Below are 16,512 nucleotides of genomic sequence, written 5' to 3'. Positions count from 1 at the left end.
AAGGAAGGACACACTATATTTTGGGAGGAGTATTTTTCAGCCCAGTGGCTGCATTCCTTTGTGTCCTCATGAGAAGCAGTATGACTTTCTCCCAATATACACATTTGTACACATCAAAGTGCAAGTAGATAAATAGGTACTGCTCCGGCGGGAAGGTAAACGGCGTTTCCGTGCGCTGCTCTGGTTCGCCAGAAGTGGCTTAGTCATGCTGGCCACATGACCCAGAAGCTGTACGCCGGCTCCCTCGGCCAATAAAGCGAGATGAGTGCCACAACCCCAGAGTCGGTCACGACTGGACCTAATGGTCAGGGGTCCCTTTACCTTTACCTTACATGTCATATCCAGGGCCGTCTTAAGCATATTCAGCGCCATGGTGCAATGATCCCTCCGGCGTCCCACCCCACATTTCCCAGAGTTGTTGACCTTTTCCCAAGCCTCTGCAGTGGATCGCTCTCCTCCTGCAGAGGCTTGGGAGGCAAGCTGCACACCCGCCAGCCATATGGTTGATGGGGTGCAGCTGTTGGGCATGCAGAAGGGAAAGGGGAGGCCGCCAGCAAAGCTGCGCAGCTCCCCCACTCGCTGGGGCGCCCCTGAGAGCCTGGCGCCCTGGCACAATGCACCAGTAAACCCAATGGGAAAGACGGCTCTGGTCATATCACAGCAGAGCAATTTCCATCTTGGATGATTTTTTAAGAATCATATGCAGTTTTATGCACGCTATACCTCCGCATATGCATCTTTGGGGGGTAGCTCAGTCAGTAGAGAAGAAGACTCCTTGTCTCAGGGTCCAGCTCCTCATTGGGCGAATGATCCCTGCATTGCAGGGGTTTGGACTAGATGAGTCTTGTCATCCCTTCCAACTCTATAATTCTTTGATTTCTTGGCCGGATAGTTGCATCGCAAAATTCAGGGAAGCGCAAACTTCGAAGGATGGTTGTGTTTCAGTCTGAGCATTCTTCCCGGCAGCGTAAATCATGCAGGTTCACCTTTAAACGTGAACTGAATTGAGTTCCTCCCCCATCCCTACCAACAGTAAAGATCTCTTGGCCGCTTTGCAGTGGTTACTTACATATCAGGTTAGTGTCATTCCCGCTGCCTTGCCTTTCCAGATCCAAACAGGAATGTTTATTGTTCTGCCTCTCAAGAGCGGAGCTCAGGGCAGCTAAAAATACCCTCTGATTTCTTTCTATATTTATGTGATGTTGTTTACACGGGTTCTTACAGGCAGGAATTGGCAAATGGTTGCAAGAGGGAGGTGTGGAGAGGCTCCAAATAAAGGCCGGTTTGAGCTTCACTTCGCGCACAGAGAAGATAGCAGAGGGCATTGAAATATATGCAGCGAGGGCATATCGTCGACACACAACAGGCCTGGGTTTCTGGCAGTTCGTGTCAATTTTTTTTAAAGTACGCAAGGACTCAGTGCTGGCAAAAGCAAAGTCTCGCTTGTGACCTTCCCGCATTCTGAGCACCGATCAAAGATTCTTGCATTGACGGTATAATCACAGCCCAGAGATAGATCACACATTAGCAGTTAGGTATCTAGGTACTTTCCCAGTAGTGATATATGGAAGTGAGAGCTGGACCATAAAGAAGGCTGATCACCAAAGAATTGATGCTTTTGAATTATGGTGCTGGAGGAGACTCTTGAGAGTCCCATGGACTGCAAGAAGACCAAACCGATCCATTCTGAAGGAAATCAGCCCTGAGTGCTCACTGGAAGGACAGATCCTGAAGCTGAGGCTCCAAGACTTTGGCCACCTCATGAGAAGAGAAGACTCCCTGGAAAAGACCCTGATGTTGGGAAAGATGGAGGGCACAAGGAGAAGGGGATGACAGAGGGCGAGATGGTTGGACAGTGTTCTCAAAGCTACCAGCATGAGTTTGACCAAACTGCGGGAGGCAGTGGAAGACAGGAGTGCCTGGCATGCTCTGGTCCATGGGGTCACGAAGAGTCAGACACGACTAAACGACTAAACAACTATCTATGGAAATGGGATGCAGGTGGCGCTGTGGGTTAAACCACAGATCCTAGGACTTGCTGATCAGAAGGTCGGTGGTTCAAATCCCCATTACAGGGTGAGCTTCCATTGCTCAGTCCCAGCTCCTGCCAACCTAGCAGTTTGAAAGCATGCTAATGCAAGTAGATAAATAGGTACCGCTCCGGTGGGAAGGTAAACGGCGTTTCCGTGCGCTGCTCTGGTTCGCCAGAGCGGCTTAGTCATGCTGGCCACATGATCTGGAAGCTGTACGCCGGCTCCTTCGGCCAATAAAGCAAGATGAGCGCCGCAACCCCAGAGTTGGCCACGATTGGACCTAATGGTCAGGGGTCCCTTTACCTATCTATGCAAAGCGCAGGTGTCAATCAGAAATGAAATATCACGATTTTGAGTGAGGATGGATTATGTGTGCTGTGGGAAAAGTGGAGAGAGAAATGTTCCCTTAATAGAAGAATTTGGGGCATCCAGTGAAGGTGAACAACGCCGGAAGATTTAGGGCAGAAGAAAGAAAGTGCTTTTCCACACAGCGCATAGTTAAACGATGGCATTCGCTCCCACAAGATTTAGTGATGACCACCAACGTGGAAGACTTGAAAAGAGGATTAGACAAATTCATGGAGGACAAGTTGATGAATAGCTACTAGCCGGGATTGAAAATGTTCTACTTCCAGTGCATACCTTCCAACATTCCTCAGATGAAAACAGGGATATTCCTCACTCCCCACCAACTGACCTTCCTCAACCCCCCAATTTGGTCTCCCACCCTCCCAGAACATTTCTTATCAGAAGAAGGGACACAGCACACAAACTCTTCACCTCTGCTCTTTGGTAGATTTACGAAAAGAAAAACACACACCAATACATAAATTTTAGAACGGGGCAAGATTAGATGCACATATAGTGGTCTTGTAGTAGGGTTAAAGACTACTGGGAAATGATATGCAATGAATTGAAAAGGCTGTTCAAAATAACTTTAATTTAAAAAACCCCAGAAGATTTTATTTTGGGAATTATAGGGACAGAACTACCAAAATTGTATAGAATTTTTTTTATGTGTGCTTCTACAGCAGCAAGAACATTACTTGCCCCAAAGAAGAATGGCAACTTAAATTGACAGAATATGCGTAGCTTGCAGACTTATCATACAGAATAAGAGAACCAGAAAAACATATGTTTAGAGAAGATTGGAAAACATTTATTGAATATATGGGAAATAACTGTATACAGCTGAAAACGCTGGCAGCATTAAGATAAATCCAACAGTGTAAATAAGTTTTGACAGATGTAATAATGGGATACTTAATGGTATAGTTTCTGTAAATTATGCAGGGATTTATGATATGTAAAATGAACTATAGAAAGAGAAGAAGGGGAGTCATTGATATCTTATGTAAAAATGAGGTTACTGAGTTGTCCCACACTCCATATTCTCCCCATCCTGCCCCACCAGATTTCTTTCTTTTTCCAAAACTGAAATCTGCACTGAAAGGGCACAGATTTCCCAACATTTCATACATCCAAGTTGCTGTGACGAGGGAACGAAAAGCAGTACGAGAAAGGACTTCTCCAGAAGTTTCCAACAGTTCTACGAATGTTGTCAACGGTGCATTGTATCAGAGGGGGCCTACTTTGAAGGCCTGCATGTTTGAATATTTCTCGCTGTCCGATTTCTGTGGCCATTCACCGAACTTTCCAGCCACACCTTGTACGGACGCATTAGTGACAATAACACATAAGAATGAATTGGATTAGGGGAAATTGCAACAAAAACAAAAATGTATCCTTTGTGAAATGCACATCATTTGCACATATATATTATGTGAAATGCAGAGGAAATGCATGTGATTTGTTTTTTTTAGGAGAACATATGTTTTTTCATTAAAAAATCGCAAACTGATGTGGTGGAAATGTGGCAAAATGAATTCAAGTTTGGAAAGCTGCAAAACGGAAAGAAATCGAAAGGGACAGCTTGGTCTGTTTCTCTTTGTGTAGGAATTCCCTTTGATTCTCCCCTTTGCAGGCTGCAGAACCTGCTGCCTCCAATTTCGCCTCCTCTTGCAAAACCCATCATCATCATCATCTCGTCCTCTCCCACAGAACGTGCAACATGATCGCAGTAATCTCTTGCTCTTTCCCTGTACCTTTTCCAGTTCTGTTATAATCTTTCCGTGCGTGAAACAACCTCTGATTTATACCAGCACCGGAGCCCTGAAGCCTTTCTCGACCCCCCACCTACCCCCCCCCTTTTAATACTGCACCTGCACTGTACGGCTAAAGGCTTCGGGGATTGCAATAACTCTCGCCAATCTCTTTCCCAGGCAGTGCGGTGAGCAGCTCAATCCCACTTTAGGAGAGATTTCCTCTCCTGCTCCTTAACAAAAAATAAATAAAAATGGCTTCAAGTGATGTTAGAAGCCATCAGTTAGCCAGATGCTGAAAGGAATGGGATGGAAATCCTACCAAAATGTTTGTGATACGCCCTGTCTCTTCGCTTAGCACATGCAATAGTGGAATCTTTGCTTTCATGCCTATTAACCATGTAACATATTTTTTGCTCTATAAGATTCACTTTTCCCCTCCTAAAAAGTAAGGGGAAATGTGTTTTTCTTATGGAGCGAATGCAGGCTGCACAGCTATCCCAGAAGCCAGAACAGCAAGAGGGATTGCTGCTTTCACTGCGCAGCGATCCCTCTTGCTGTTCTGGCTTCTGAGATTCAGAATATATTTTTTTCTTGTTTTCCTCCTCCAAAATCTAGGTGCGTCTTGTGGTCTGGTGCGTCTTATAGAGTGAAAAATACGGTAATTTCTGCTTCAGCTTGAAGCAGGTGACGCAGCTGGGTGCACTTCCATACGAATCATAGAAGAGTTGGAAGGGGTAGGGTTGCTGGAATTTCCTGGACATATACAGAATACCGTAGTCAGCAGCAGCGTCCAGGCAGAAATCAGGAAAACGTCCGGGGAAATCCGGCATCCCATGTATGGCAACCCATGTTGTCAGTGTCGCCTTTGCCGATTTTCCATAAAATTGCGAATTTACCAAAAAAAAAAAAAAAAACACCCCAGAAACTTTGAGCAAAACTTTTTAAAAAAGCTCAACCGCTGTCCAGAGTCCAGTCCCTGGCTTGATAACACAGTGAGCGTAGTTAATTTAAAAGGATGATTTATTGTGAAAATAAACAGATAGCTCTGGGAGGCTTTACACAGCCTTCTCCACTATCAGTTAAGATGACCCATCTGAAGACTGCTTCTGGTGAGACAAGAAGCAACGGAACTTTTGCTTCATACGTCTTGTTTTGCTTCCTGTCTTGCAGCCCTCCCATTCGTCAAGATCTCAGATTCCCCATTCTCTGAGAGGCTGTCTCTTAACTCTTAGAATCATAGAATCATAGAATCACAGAGTTGGAAGAGACCACAAGGGCCATCGAGTCCAACCCCCTGCCAAGCAGGAAACACCATCAGAGCACTCCTGACATATGGTTGTCAAGCCTCTGCTTAAAGACCTCCAAAGAAGGAGACTCCACCACACTCCTTGGCAGCAAATTCCACTGTCAAACAGCTCTTACTGTCAGGAAGTTCTTCCTAATGTTTAGGTGGAATCTTCTTTCTTGTAGTTTGGATCCATTGCTCCGTGTCCACTTCTCTGGAGCAGCAGAAAACAACCTTTCTCCCTCCTCTATGTGACATCCTTTTATATATTTGAACATGGCTATCATATCACCGCTTAACCTCCTCTTCTCCAGGCGAAACATGCCCAGCTCCCTTAGCTGTTCCTCATAAGGCATCATTTCCAGGCCTTTGACCATTTTGGTTGCCCTCCTCTGGACACGTTCCAGTTTGTCAGTGTCCTCCTTGAACTGTGGTGCCCAGAACTGGACACAGAACTCCAGGTGAGGTCTGACCAGAGCAGAATACAGTGGCACTATTACTTCCCTTGATCTAGATGCAATACTCCTATTGATGCAGCCCAGAATTGCATTGGCTTTTTTAGCTGCCGCGTCACACTGTTGGCTCATGTCAAGTTTGTGGTCAACCAAGACTCCTAGATCCTTTTCACATGTACTGCTCTCAAGCCAGGTGTCACCCATCTTGTATTTGTGCCTCTCATTTTTTTTGCCCAAGTGCAATACTTTACATTTCTCCCTGTTAAAATTCATCTTGTTTGTTTTGGCCCAGTTCTCTAATCTGCCAAGGTCGTTTTGAAGTGTGATCCTGTCCTCTGGGGTGTTAGCCACCCCTCCCAGTTTGGTGTCATCTGCAAATTTGATCAGGATGCCCTTGAGTCCATCATCCAAGTTGTTGATAAAGATGTTGAATAAGACCGGGCCCAAGACAGAACCCTGTGGCACCCCACTAGTCACTCTTCTCCAGGATGAAGAGGAACCATTGATGAGCACCCTTTGGGTTCGGTCAGTCAGCCAGTTACAAATCCACTGAGTGGTAGCATAGTCAAGTCCGCATTTTACCAGCTTCTTTACAAGAATATCATGGGGCACCTTGTCAAATGCCTTGCTGAGATCAAGGTAGGCTACATCCACTGCGTTCCCTTCATCTACCAGGGTTGTAATTCTGTCAAAAAACGAGATCAGGTTAGTCTGACATGACTTATTTTTCAGAAATCCATGCTGACTATTGGTGATCACAGCATTCCTTTCTAGGTGCTCACAGACTGTTTGCTTAATGATCTGCTCCAGAATCTTCCCTGGTATTGATGTCAGACTGACTGGGCGGTAATTATTTGGGTCCTCTCTTTTCCCCTTTTTGAAAATAGGGACAACATTTGCCCTCCTCCAGTCTGCCGGGACTTCACCTGTTCTCCAGGAATTCTCAAAGATGACTGCCAGTGGTTCTGAGATCACATCTGCCAGTTCTTTTAATACTCTTGGATGCAGTTCATCTGGCCCTGGAGACTTGAATACATCTAAACTAGCCAAGTATTCTTGTACTATCTCCTTAGTTATTCTGGGCTGTGTTTCCTCTGCTGAATCATTTGCTCCAAATTCTTTCCTGTAACCAATTCTTTCCTGTAACTCTTTCCTGTAACCAAACAATTTAACCCCTATGTTGCAAACAATAGTCAGTAATATCCAAGGCAACACGATGACCAAATACAATGATACGATCTCAATATACACACTTTATATAATATGAAAGTCAGCAGTGACTACATAACTTTATGACCTCTGCTCCATAGCAATTGTTGTTTCGCTTTTCCGTTCACCATATAGATGGGTTTGTGAAGCATTTCTGTATCCTTCTGCTGTGCTGAAGAAGAATTCCACGAAACAGTGGGTATATCCGGAATCACTGTTCACGACGTCTGTTTGCGAACTACTTTGGCAGTGTTGGACGCCATAAGCAAAGCTTTACAGCCTGTTTTCACCAGATAAAAATCTGATCCATTGCTTCTTTCAGAGACTTGCATAGTCTTCAAAGAGTTTCAGAGTGTATATTGATATTGTATCGTTGTATGTGGTCATCGTGTTGCCTTGGATATTACTGACCATTCTTAACTCTTTCCCGCCTGTTTGTGCTTCCGATGAGCTTTGACTGTGTTCTAGTTTGCTCTCAGCCATTCCCTTATCGGCTGACATTCCAAGGGGTGGGGAAATTGGCACTAGCCGGTGCTCATCCTGAATGGCAATTAACCCTCTTTGTCCCTGGCTGCTTTCTTCAGTTGGCAGCAACCCTTCCCTGGGAGCTGGCTGTAAACCTTCCCTGGGAGCTGGATCATTCATGGCAACCACTTTTCTGTCTGGATTTTCACTGCTCGAAATATGCCAACCCTACCCAAGGATCATCTAGTCCAACCCTCTGCAATGCAGGAATCTCAGCTAAAGTATCCATGACAGATGGCCATCCAGCTTCTGCTTAAAAACCTCTGAGGAAGGAGAGTCCATCACCTCCTGAGGGAATCTGTCAAAAAGCTCCCGCTGTCAGTTCTTCCTGACGTTGAGTTGGAATCTCTTTTCTTGTAACTCGAAGCCATTGGTTCGAATCCTACCCTCCAGAGCAGGAGAAAACAAGCTTGCTCCATCTTCCATGTAACAGCCCTTGAGATATTTGAAGATGGCTCTCGTATCTCCTCTCAGTCTCCTCTTCTCCAGGCTAAACACACCCAGCTCCAGGACTTCCGGGTTGGCGCCATCGCCGAATGGCGGACTTCCTCCGAGCTCCGGAGGGAGTCTGCTCGGCAGGGGCTGGGTCCTACCGCACCGGCGATGCGGGGACCCTTAAAAACCACGGCCAGAGGAGGCCGTGGACATGGAGACTCGGCTGGCACCGTTAGCGCCCTCCCGACTCGGGAAGGAGCCTTTTTAAAGGCTCCGGATCGGGTGCCGGGGAGAAGCGTGGTGCTTGAGTTCTCTGCTATCCCTGCCGAGCGCAGCCGCATGCCATCCGGCGGAGAGCGCTGACTTCTTCTATTGAAAATTTGGATCTAAAAGAAGAACCCGTGAGTAATTGGAATATGGACTAAAAAAAGGGGACAAATTTTTAAAATTTGGAGCGAACGGGGGAGGTGGAAAAAAGGAAGTCAGCCCCCCCCTAAATTGTAGAAGAGCCAAAACAAAGGAATGGATAACTAAGATCGAGAGTAACCTTATTTCACCGAATTAGCAACTTCGCGAGGGAAATTTATAAGATTGAGCCGGAGGAGAAAAGTGGAATTTGTATTAAAAAGCAACACCCCCCCCCCCCCCCGGAATCCCTGGAGCGATTCGTGAAAATGCCTGGAGAAGAGTAACGGAGGTTTTGACAGGTTTTGACAGCCGTCAAGGAGCTGTCAAAACGGAAGAATGTAACAGAGACTTGGTTATGGACTTTGCCGGTTACATTTGATATAAGTTGAGTATAAATTGTTTCAAATTGTTCAAATAAGGATAAACAAGCTATTTGGACTGGTGGATGGGCTTTGGAAGGGAACTTTGTTATGGGAATCCATCTAGAGGAGCTGAGGGATATTGCATGTGTTTTTGACAGGAAACTTGTGCAGTTGAATAGAACTTTTAATCTCCTGGGAAACTGCAGAAATGGAACATTATTTTGTCTACAGAGGTCTACACACTATAGGAAACAATGGAACTATCTGTTGGAAAATGAAAGGATCATGATGTAATGTTTTGTTCCTGAACAACAAGCCTCTGCAGGGATATTAGAAACTTTTGGAGAAAGAACATTTCTGTGGGAGAACAGAGAAACAAAAAGGAGGAGAATGGCCGACAAGAATAAGGAAACAACAAGAACTGGACAGAAATGGGAAAGGGGATATTTGGGATATCCAGATTTGACAAGCTTATGGAATTAAAATTGGAGTTTCTACTCCTGGATATAAAAATCTGGATAGAAGAAATGGACCCTCTTCTCGATAGACTTTTTTTAGGATTGGACATTCGTAATTAAATGATTGGACATTCGCAATTAATAAGACTGGCAAAGAAGCAGAGGGATGTGGGTTTAATGTAATGTGGGAACTCCAGGAAGATATTAGAGATGGAGGGCTAGGAGGAACGTAACAGGGAAAAAGGGGAGGGAAAGTTGGAATCCAAAGGTTGTAAAATTATTATTTAATTCTATGTTGTTGTTTTTTATCTGTATTAAAGGGGAAAACTCGTGGAAGGGAATAGATCGATCTTAGGGGGATGGGAATTACGCTAAACTGGGTAATGGAGGATGATTGCAATTTGGGGATAAGAATTTGTTGAACCTAATTGTTTATTTGGAAGATTTGGAATACATGAGAGGGTGGGGAGGGGAAGTCCTAGTTATTGGAAAAAGTTTATAAATTGGATTTAATTTGTTTTAATTTGGAAAACCTTAATAAAAATTATTAAAAAAAAAAAATAAACACACCCAGCTCCTTCGACCGTTCCTCATAAGGCTTGGTTTCCAGACCCTGGATCATCTTGGTTGCCCTCCTCTGCACGCGTAGCCATTTAGGATGCATTCAGATGCATTAGTTTTTCCTGATTACAGTGCTAACACTTCTGTTCAGTTTTCTGCTCCATGAATTTTCTCATAGCCCTTTCTACCATGAATGTATCCAATCTGATTTAGCCATCCGATTTGGTTGCAATCTCCACCCCCTGCAGAAGCACGTTTCATACTTAAACTTTGCGCTGTGTGAAGAAAGACTTTTTTTTATCTGTTCTGAATCTTCCAACACCCATGAATTTCTAGTGTTACAAGACAAGGAGGAAAACCTTTCTCTACCATGAATAATTTTATAAACCTCTATTGTATCACAGCTGGCTCGCCTTTTCTTTAAAGTCTCAAATGCTGCGGCTGTTCTTCATACAGCAGTTGCTCCATCCCCTCGATCATTTTGGTTTTCCTTTTCCAAACATTTCCCAACTTTGCAATATCCTTTTTGAGGTGAGGCGACGCCAACCGCAAAGGGTATTCGAAAAGCGGTCTCGCCATAGATTTCTACAACAGCATTATGATGCCAGCAGTTTTATTTTCGATTCCCTTCCTCGTAATCCCTAGCACGAAATTTGCCTTTTTCTGCCAAACACAGGTTCAACCTCTTCCCCAAGCCATTTACTATAGCGGAAGACCATTTATTTCAATGGGCCTACTCTGAGTAGTGTTTTATTGGAGTTCACCGTACTCCACTGTACTCCCCCGTACTTGGATAGGCTGAATTAGACAGCCTATCCGAAAAATTAACGAACAAACCAAGGAAAGAATTTATTTCAAAATGGAAGCATTTAAAATATGTTTGAAAATTAATAATGCTGACTTAAAATCTGTAGCGGCATTTGAATAATACCAGCAATATCGTTCACTAGTTATATGATATAACAAACAGTTATACCTTGGATTACAGACACTTTGGATTGCGTGATTTTGGGTTGCGCACCGCGCCGAACCCGGAAGTACTGGAACTGGTTACTTCCAGGTTTCGGTGCTTGCGCAGAAGCGCTAAATCGTGCTTTGCGCATGTGCAGAAGCACCAAATCACAATCCATATGTGCACACATGCGGCGCTGCGGGTTGAGAACTCTGCGAGTTGCAAACGTGCTTCCCGCATGGATCACGTTCACTGATCCCGAGAGTCCACTGTATTCTGAAGTGATTTGAGATGATAGCAATAACATGTATTGGCAGCAAAGAATGGCAGTTAGATTTATGGAGTACAGTGGTACCTCGGGTTAAGTACTTAATTCGTTCCGGAGGTCCGTTCCTAACCTGAAACTGTTCTTAACCTGAAGCACCACTTTAGCTAATGGGGCCTCCTGCTGCCGCCACACCTCCGGAGCACGATTTCTGTTCTCATCCTGAAGCAAAGTTCTTAACCTGAAGCACTATTTCTGGGTTAGCGGAGTCTGTAACCTGAAGCGTATGTAACCTGAGGTACCACTGTAGATGAGAAGTCAGATTTAAAAGGAAGAGACCATTACAGTTTATGGATTATGAAATTTATATTAATTCTTTATGTAAAGTGCGACTGATGATATTCTTATTATGGTGTCATTTGTCTTTTTTGGTGTGGTTGTTATGTGTTGAGCAAATAATTTTTTTTAAAAGGATATATAAGAGCCAAGCAAATGTAATCTCTTCTGCGCCCCCTACGCCTTCTGCAAATGGAAGTGCATTTTGCTGGGAGAGAGTTCAAAATGGATAAGGGAGGAAATAACCATCTATGCTGGCAGAGGACCAGAGAATTCCTTGGGCTTCGTGGAAGCCATTAACACCCTCTCCCATATGCTATCTCTGACATTCCTGCGCTGGTTTTTACTGAGGTGGCCACAAGACAGCAGGTAGGGTAATGTTCACACCCTTTATGTGGTGCTGCAGTACAGACGCTTGGAACATTTCATGCCTCGCAAGCAGAGCTTTCTGCCTTCAACGTTGACTTCCGTAACACCCTGGTATCGAAATGAGAACTAAACTAAATGTCTCCGTGCTCTTCCGGTTTTGCCCTGAGCTGTGGCGGAGCTTCAAGTTTAAGCCATGGCCAAGTCCAAGAACCACACCACACACAACCAGTCTCGCACATAGCTGTCAACTTTTCCCTTTTCTTGCGAGGAATCCTATTCGGAATAAGGGAATTTCCCATTAAAAAAGGGAAACGTTGACAGCTATGGTATCGCAAGTGGCACAGAAATGGCATTAGGAAACCCAGATCAAATAGATATGAATCTCTGAAGGTGGTTGAGCCCAAGTTCCTGCGGAACACGCATTTTGCAAAGAAACACAACAAGAAAGGGCTGAAGAAAATGCGGACCAACAATGCTAAGAATGCCAAGTACTATGTAAATAACTTTGTCTCTTTTTTATTATTATTTCTTTCTTTCTTATCTTTGCTACTTCTTTATTTTTTATTTCTTTATAAATTTTCTATTTTATATACTTTTCTTTTCTTTTTACCTGTTAAGAGATAGTACATAATGTTTGTATAGACATGTATTTTTTTTAATCAATAAAGAATAATAATTCACTAAAGGGGAAAAAAGGGGGGGGGATGTCAAGTTACCAGCTTGCCTCCTGATTTGCTTGGCAAATGACCAGCAGTTGTTTTCTTCTTTTCACTCAAGGCGTTTTGTATAAATAAAATTGAGTGCAACATGTGAAAAAAAACAAAAACAAAAATTAAATGTCTCCATCCATATTTTATAACTCTTGCCACCCGAGTCAGGTCTGCAGCATTGCCAAGTTGCGTGGCTTGTAAAACTCAGCAATTAGCAGGCCCTTCTGCCCCCAGGATCCTAGGAATATGTCCAAAGAGGCATAAAAGGTAAAGAGACCCCTGACCATTAGGTCCAGTCGTGGCCGACTCTGGGGTTGCGGCGCTCATCTCACTTTATTGGCCGAGGGAGCCGGCGTACAGCTTCCGGGTCATGTGGCCAGCATGACTAAGCCGCTTCTGGCGAACCAGAGCAGTTCACGGAAACGCCGTTTACCTTCCCACCAGAGTGGTACCTATTGATCTACTTGCACTTTGACATGCTTTCGAACTGCTAGGTTGGCAGGAGCAGGGACTGAGCAACGGGAGCTCACACCGTTGTGGGGATTCGAACAGTCAACCTTCTGATCGGCAACTCCTAGGCTCTGTGGTTTAACCCACAGCACCACCCGCGTCCCACCAAAGAAGCCTACCTCTCAATTATTTCACCTTCGCTTATTGCAGGTAGCAGTAACTGTCAGCATCGCCCTTGAGCCAGTGTACCAACTGGACTCATGCACTACAGCCCCGACTGGGCTAGGCGAGCTGGGTAGCACTGCCAGAGACCTCCTTTCCCACAGGAACAGGTCACAGTGCTGTGGACTCACAGCTTGGAGCTGAGAGCACCGGATTCACTGTCTCAATTATGCAGTCGTTGCGCAGCAGCGTTTTGCAGAATCTTGCAGAGTATAAACCACTCGGAGAGCAGCTCTGTAAAATACCTTCCTTTTATTCTGTAACTACAGCTATAATACAAAACTATATACAGAGCTAAATATTCTGAGCATAAATCAATGCTATACTCTGAGTGCCTGCAGCTGCTCTTAGCAGCAATCTTATCTATAAACACGATCTCTTGCACTCTCTCTCCGACACACTGACTGACTCTCTCTCACACACAGAGACTGACTCACTCACTTGACTAATTAAGTAGAGAGCAGTACATTGCTCCTCCTCTCTGTAGAGTCAGCAGAGACCTCAGGAGATTCTCAGGAGATTCTTGGGTATGGGAGGGGTGAAATCTCCTCATCCTCCCCCATTTCATCCGACCATTCAAGAATCTTTAACATAACTGCAATTTGCACACACACTCCAAAAGTTGTTCTCTGCTTACAACCTTGGTAACATATTTGCAGGTATCTCTCTCCCCCTTTATCTAAGACACTTTTATCAATACCATTATACAGTTACTGCAACCACTCTGTGTCCATTAGGAAAGAGTTAAAACATAAACCTCAACCTGTAACTCGCAAAATACACATTGTGAACACACAAATGAATAAGCAGTTTCTGGAAAAATCTTCACACACATTTCTTCCTCTCAGATACAAATTGACATTTCTAATTAGGCAGATTTGAACAAAGCACTTTAAACACATGCTTGCTCCTTCAATCCTGATCCTTCAAATCTCAGGTAAGGAAATAAATGAAGCGTTTTGCGCTACTACTCTCAGCACACTTCATGCTAGGTTTAAAAACCCCACCAGAGTTGCATGTGACCGCAGCCTTAGCGAACTCTTCAGAAAACCTTTTCGGTGGTACACCCTTGGTTGTTCTCTCGGATCTGCGCAAAACTCTTTGATCCTCTTGTTCTGGTGCTTCCTCCTCTTTGGGAGAATGGGGAGCTAAAGTATATGAAGCTGCTAAGTCTGAATCAGCGTCAGACTCACCTGAGGCTTTTGGGCTCTGATAATCTGTGCCATCATCTGGGTCTACATTGGCATCAGGAATATCAATCACATCAGAACTTGCCTCCCTCTTAACTGTCTTTGCCCCTTTTGCACCATCATCACAAATGGGATGGCACTGAAAAACGCCAACTCTGTCCCATTGTGGATTGTCGTCAATACTCCTGGTCAGCCTTATGGTTTTTGTGTCTGTGATCAGGACACGATAAGACCCTTTCTCATATCCTAGGAAAACACCATGTTCTCCACGCTTACTCAGTTTGTCACCCTGCGAGGTGTGCACCCAAACCTCCGACCCAAAAATTTTAAAGTGCTTCACACATGGCTTCCTTCCGTGAAGCATCTCATATGGGGTGCAATTTATACTAGACTGGTACCTCCTGTTATACACGTAACAGAAAAACGAAAGAGCTTCGGCCCAAAAAGGATTGGGCAGCCCTGAATCATGTAACAATGTTCTAATTCCTTGCTGCAGGGTCTGGTTCATTCTCTCACATAAACCATTCTGCCAGGGCGATCTGGGCGTGGCGGTCCTATGCTCAATGCCCTGTTCAGAAAGAAAAGCCTCAAACTCTTCTGAACAAAACTCTCCACCCCTGTCAGTGAAAAAACAATGTACATTCTCATTATGTACATTCCTGAGCCATTTACAAAACTGACGAAACTTAGTAAAGGCTTCAGACTTTTTCTGCAGCATATAGACCCAAACATATTTAGAGTAGGAGTCTATCAAAACCATGAAAAACCTTGAATTGCCTCTAGAGAGCGCTAGAGGCCCCACTAAGTCTGCATGAATGACTTCATATGGTTTCTTGGCCTCTCTCCCAGACTCTGTACCTTTGGGAGCTTGCTTTGCCTTACTCTCAGCACAAGAAACACATTTCATGTGGTAGGGACATTCTTTCAGCTTCATACCCTGAACCATATCAGGCATTTTTGCCACAGCCTGGAAATTCAAATGACCATAAACACGGTGGTAATAATGAATACATTGATCAGGCAACTTCTCATTCTTATCAATAGACAAATTGCAACACTCTTTCTCAGTTGCTTCTGCAGTACCTGTACCTGAAACAAAAGGCAATTGATACAGACCATTTACACATTTTGCATATAGAATGAGCTTGCCATCTCGACGAATTTCACAGCGAGATTTAGCAAACACCACCTTAAAACCCTGACGATCAAGCTGGGAAACACTCAACAAATTGTCCTGAATATCAGGCGCATACAGGACATTCTTAATTGTTGCATTCAGGCTCTTTAAGAACACAGTTCCCTTAGCCTCACTCGTGAGAACTGTCCCATCTGCTTGATGAATTTCTTTCTCTTGCTTCTCAAGCTGAACAAAGAGATCCTTATCTTTGGCTACGTGGTTGGAACAGCCAGAGTCGATCACGAAGAAACTCCGCCCACGTTGATTGGAGCAGCGAGAGATCAAGGCCTTTGAAGTAGCAGGTGCTTGGGGATTTCGTCCTCCCCCCCTCTGCCTCTGAAGTTTCCCTTCTTCTTTGAAGATGTCTTGCAGCACTGAAAACTCAAATGGCCTTGTGCTCCACATGAAAAGCACCGCTTCAACTTTAGTGCTTTAACAGCAGCAGTTTCACTTTCACCTTCCCCTGCTGAAGACTCAGGCACATTTTGAAGCACATTTTTAACAGCACAGTCCCGGCTTTCTTTAACAGCCTGTCTGCGATCCCACTCATTCAAGAGCACGCTAGACACATAATCTTCTGTTAGCCGGTCAGCAGGCATTGTAGAAATCTGGGCAGCTACTCCATCGTAAGAATCATCTAGGCTATTTATCATCAGCATTGCAAACACAGCCTCTGAAATAGCCAGGTCTCGCTGAACAAGGTCCTGTCTGAGACGCTTTAACTGAGATAGATGGCTAGGCAAATCACCACCTTTCTGCAACTGCAACCTGCACAGCTTCTTGAAGAAAATCACACTGGAACCAGCATTTTGTCTCAGATGCATATCTCTCAACTTATGCCAAACAGCTTGTGCAGTCTCTTGACCCTCTAAGTTCACCAGCAAGTGGTCTGAAACACTCAAAACAATTGTCCCTCGGGCTTTCATATCTGCAGCATGCCACTCAGCCCAGTCATCATCATCCTTATCTGGAGGGTCATCTTCTATCGTGTGAAATAGCTTTTCC

The sequence above is a fragment of the Podarcis erhardii genome, assembly GCF_964252035.2.
Source record: "Podarcis erhardii genome assembly, chromosome: 4".
NCBI classification, from domain to species: Eukaryota; Metazoa; Chordata; class Lepidosauria; order Squamata; family Lacertidae; genus Podarcis; species Podarcis erhardii.
This window is presented reverse-complemented; position numbering follows the sequence as displayed.